The following is a 5,335-nucleotide window of genomic DNA, read 5'->3' on the forward strand; positions in this document are numbered from 1 at the left end:
AGGGCTGTGGACTGAGTTATTTTTTCATGTACATACACGCAAAAATCTCTACATTTAAACATTTTAATACTCTAATCAAATGTGATTTCTCTTGCCAATTGCTTTTAATACACCCACTTGGCAATTTGAAGCAAGACATCTTTTATCAGAGTTAAACTTCTCAGTGTTAATGCTTGTAAGGTACCCCCAGGAGTAGTTCTTCCCCTGAACACTTGGGGTTGCAAATAGAGGGAAAATTTATACAATGTAACATTTTTGGCTGCAATAGACCTGGTATTTCATGTACCTTTGACACACCCTGAGGATAGGATCTCAGCAATTATTAGTTTACAGAAATATTCTGGTTTTATTAAGAACTATTTCTTGTTTCTGCTCTTGTTAACAACTTAAAGGCATCAGGCAAAGTAAATATCATCAGAAATTTTTTAAAGAAATGCTATTTCTGTGGGAACACTCTTCAACTCTTGGCTAGAAAAAAAAAAGAGGCACAAAGTAGTTTTTATATAGAAAACAGTCCATAGACACCTAACTTGAGCTCCTGGGCTACAGTGTTATCTGTTTGCAGCTCTTATATGAAAAACTAAGGGTGCAAAATTCTTATAGAAGACCCTAGTGTATTTCTGCATCTCAGTGAAGATTTTATTTAGATATGAGTCACCAAAATAATTCTGTATTGAAACTCCCACCCTTCTCCATCCATCTTTCACTGCTTTGGTAATTATGAGGTCTTAATCCCTTTGGAGTCCCTCAGGGCAAACAACTCATGGTAGAAAACCAAGCAAGGATAAAAAATCAAACCAGCCTCTGGAAATGTTAAAAGAAATTCCCACTTTGCAATTCTTTATTACAAAAAAAACCAACCAACCAACCAAAAAAAAACCCCACAGTGCTTTAAAAGAGCCTTTCTACATCTCTATCATTTAAGGTCCATAGATTTCTCACATATTTATGTATTTTATTTATTCCCCCTCCCCAGTAATATCTGGATGTTAAAGACTGGTATTGACCATTCCCCCCATGCCCACTGGTGATGGAGCTGAGTGGATTTTGCTGCAGTCTTTCTTTATTTCTGTTTCTAGACCTGCACTCGTACCATTCCATTGTAAACAGATAATTATTATTTCATTAGAGTTTCAATTCAGAATTAATTGGCTAATTTACACATGGATCAATTGTATAAATGTGATGTTTGTGATAGGTCCTTGATATGATTTAAAGTAATTGTTTATTTTCGGGTTTTGGCTGTATTGTATTGCAAAGTGATTTATCTCCTTATTTATCCTGTCTCAGCACTGCCTCTTCTTTTTCATTATTTTTCTAAAGAGCTACACTTTTGCTAGGCTGAAGCACGAACCTGTGTGGTGTGATTCTGTGGTTCCCACGCTTACATGAGTTCCAAAAAGCTCCAAAAATCTCCAAAAAGCCCCTGCCTTGCAGCCTGCTGATGCTACCTGCTCACAGAGCACTGTGCTCACAGCCCTGTTTGCCTGGCAGGAACTACCCACTGCAGGATGTATTTACCCAGATTCTTGTGCCACCTTTATAGCTGCCATCCCTGAGTGTCCCCGCTGCAACCACGGGTGACAAACATCTGTCACTTTGGGTTCAGTTTCCTTTTTTCCAGCCTGAGGAAAGGGCAGTGCTTAGTTTCCTTGCTCCTTTGTTTGTCCAAGTGGGAGCCCAGTGGTGGGGGACTGCAGGCAGGACTTGCAGGGCAGCAGCAGTGAGGTTTGCACCCACTTCTGCTCTCACAGAAGGATTTTGGTGGTGGCAGGACCTCCTCCCACAGAGCCTGATGTGTTTTTGCAGAAGGCACTGGCCAGCCAGTCTCCCTAAACCAGCCCTGTGCTCTCCCAAGGATATTTGCAGTGTTTGGCCTTACAGCAGTTGTAGGGAAGCAATAATTCACCAAGACACTGCTTGATTTCATGGCTGACTTTAAACATTCTTCCACAGGGAAGTGCTGAAACACTTCCTTGCATCAGGCTTTAGAAGTTGAGAAGGAGAGGAAAAACACAATTGACAGTTTGCCCCACACAGAAACACTCCTTTCCCAGGCAATCAGAATGAAACACGTCCCCCACCAGATTTTAGAGCTGCTGTTCAGGCAGACAAGCACAATTTTGGGAATGCCAGAGATTAACTGCTGTAGAGTTTGAGCCACTGTCAATGGCTCTCCCCTTCCTACTGCAAATCTTTCCGGATTATCAGGGCCTTCCTAAAACCTGGGTTGTTCAGAAACAAGGCATTTCTCTGTCATTCTTTCAATTGCTTCTTCTGAAACACGTGATTGGAAACAGAGGTTACCCAGAAGAGGGATGCTACTTTCCCATCACAAGGAATGTCTCTTGCAGGATGTATTTGATAAGGATGTTTTATTCAAGAGTGGAAAAACTACAAGGGAGTTATGCTCTGTAGCCTGTCTCAGGTTTCACCAGGCTGAGTGTATCAGGGTGTATGTGATGTGTGTGGGTTGAGAGGTATTTTGGAACAGTTAAAGTTGTTCCCTTATTATGCCTTACAATGGCATTTTTGTACCTTTAAATGGAAGGCTTTGTTAGTCTCTGTTTTCCAGTGGCTCCCTGGCAAGCTGAGAGTCCTCTCTGACAAATATTAGAATCTTATAGCACTTTGAGAAAGCAGGTTGTTCAGTTTAGGAAACTTTTATTTCTGAGGCTCATCACGGTCCTGTGTCTGACTCACAGAAATATTATTTTTAACGGAAAAGGGAAAAATTCCTAGGTTGTGATATTTTTGTGAAACAAATGCTGCTGCAAAGTCTGTGTAATTTGGAATAAATCCGTGGGAGCAGAACTGATGGGCAGATGATGTAATCTAAGTACAGTCTATATCTCATGCAGCACTACACACGTGTTCTCTATAATGTGATATGATGCTCTGATGCCATCACAAACACATCCTTTGCTTTTGTCATTTTGACTTGCCCACTGGTCTAATTTCTGGACGGTTTAATCATCTTGATATTAGTCATGTGTGTACAGCTTATCACTTCCACAAGTGAACTCACAGAATAGAGGTAAGATAATACACTGGAGGAAATCCTTTGTGGAAAGTACCATTGGAGGATTTGAAGGCAGAGCATGTGCTGCTCCTTAGCATCTCATCCAAACATAAGCTTTACTGTAGCTCATCCAACCTGTTTCAAAATATGTCAGGACAGAAATACCCAGAGAACAATGGATAGGTGGTGGCTTTGCAGCTTCTACATCTGAAGGCTGGTGCTGGTATACTAAGCTGTAAACTCTGAGCTACCATGTAAAAAAAAAAAAAAAAAAACCCCAAAATCAAAACCAAAACTATATGGACACCGGGACTGGTGAAATTTGAAATAAGCAGATCTGTTTGTGTCCATGAATAGTTCATTTATTAAAATCCACAAAAAATCCTAGCACCACACCTGAGAAGTGCTGAGTATTTCCAGCTCTTACTGAAATAGAAAATTTCTGCAGAGCTGTATGGTGAATGTTTTACTGGCCTGGCTAGAAAAGAGGTGTTACAACCCACACTCAGCCTTCACATCTCAGATCCAAACTGTCCATTTACAGAGAGCCAACAGAGAGCAGAGTAGATCCAATGTTTGTGTGCAGGGGAGCTAGATAATGTGCAGTTTTAAGAGTTCTTAAATAATCATTGATTTCAAAAGTGTTACAGCCCATTGACTCAAAAATCAGCTGCTTATAAAGACTCTTATGCTCATATCACAGATCCTTGGCAATTGCACAACAGTTATGATGAAGATACATACTGAACAGGAGCTGTGCTTTGAATTTTATCAAAAGATCCTGAGATCACCTAAATTTCCCTAGGAATGTTTGCTGTAAATGGCATGACAGTCTGAACCAGCTTGTTCTGAGTCAGCAGATCCCCAAAATAGCTTGTGGTTTTCCAAAATAAATGAATGATTGGGTCATTTGGTGTTTCCACAAGAGCTTCTTTGTCAAAACCTCAGTGTGCTTTGCATTTATTAATGATTCTGTCTTGCCTGCCAGTCCCCAGGGAAGGCTATTCCTCAGGGAAGCTCAGTGTTTCAGGAATCCCGAGAAGCTAAAGTGATGCACACACCTCGGGAATCTCATTCTACCTTTTTTGGCTGGGACGTCCTCAGGACAGCTTGTCTTCAGATAAGCAGACAGCTCAGGTCCTCACATCACTCCCGTGGTGCACAGCCCCTGTTCTGCCAGTTCTGTGAAACAGAACAGAGAAAAGAAGATTTCTGACCTTTTTTCCACATAACGTCTCTCTACATTCCAGGGAAAACCTTATCCTAGACAACAAAGTTGCTTATTTCTCTCTGTATATCGATATAAGTGCTCAAATCCACGTTATAAAAACAAAGCTTCAGAGGCCAAGAAATTACTGCAACTGGGTAAAAATTCTTTCCTCCAAAGAGAAATTCCAAAATCATCCTTCTCTGAGTCACAGTTTTACATTTATATTTTTGTTTGTTGGTTGGGTTTTGTTTGTGTTTTTTGTTTGGTTTTTTTGGTATGTGTGTGTTTTTTTGGGGTTTTTTTTGGTTTGTTTTTTTTTTTTTTACATTACTGCTCTTTTTTTACATGGTTGAAAAACTGAAGATCTGTTAGAAGGGCAAGCTTTATGTAGAAAATATTTTTAATGTATTTTAGTTAAACAGTAGCAACATATACCAGGAATTCATCAGTAATAAACTTAATGAAAGCAATGCTTGTGGAGAGCAGTAGAAGGATTAAATGCACTGTTGTGCAAAACTTCTGATACCTGTCTTCCTCACCATCACAACCATTGTAGTTACACCAGTTTTCTGCACAACAGGAGATTGACATTAGACCACAAGGATCTGAGCAGTTCATTCTTGCAGTCCAGAATGTTGGTATGAAACTCCTTCCTCATACAGAGATACAAGAAGCAATCATGAAGCACTAACAAGGCACCAACAAGGATGACTTTTCCACCTTATTTTACGTTGGCAGATTTTTGTCTTGTCACTAAGGATCCATGAATAATAGCAGAAAAAAGATTATAGGGGACTATGTGCAATTGAACACCTGGTTCAAGGTGGCAGATAGGGCAAATAATAATAAAATACTATGTATGACAGAAAGTGGAACAATTTCAACTTGGCATATGCATGAAATGCAACAGATTTAAATACTATTTGGTGTCTACAGAGCAATTGAACTGAGAAAATAGTACTTTTAGCATAGTAAACAAGCATTAGGTGTTTTTCCTCAGCAGCCTGATGTGTATTCTTGCCATGTGTTGTTGTTCCCAGAGTATGAAATCTAAGTTGCTTGTGTAATGCTGTCATTAAAAAAAAAAACCCACACCAAACCAA

The sequence above is a fragment of the Corapipo altera genome, unplaced genomic scaffold (genome assembly GCF_003945725.1).
Source record: "Corapipo altera isolate COAL_440 unplaced genomic scaffold, ASM394572v1 180, whole genome shotgun sequence".
NCBI classification, from domain to species: Eukaryota; Metazoa; Chordata; class Aves; order Passeriformes; family Pipridae; genus Corapipo; species Corapipo altera.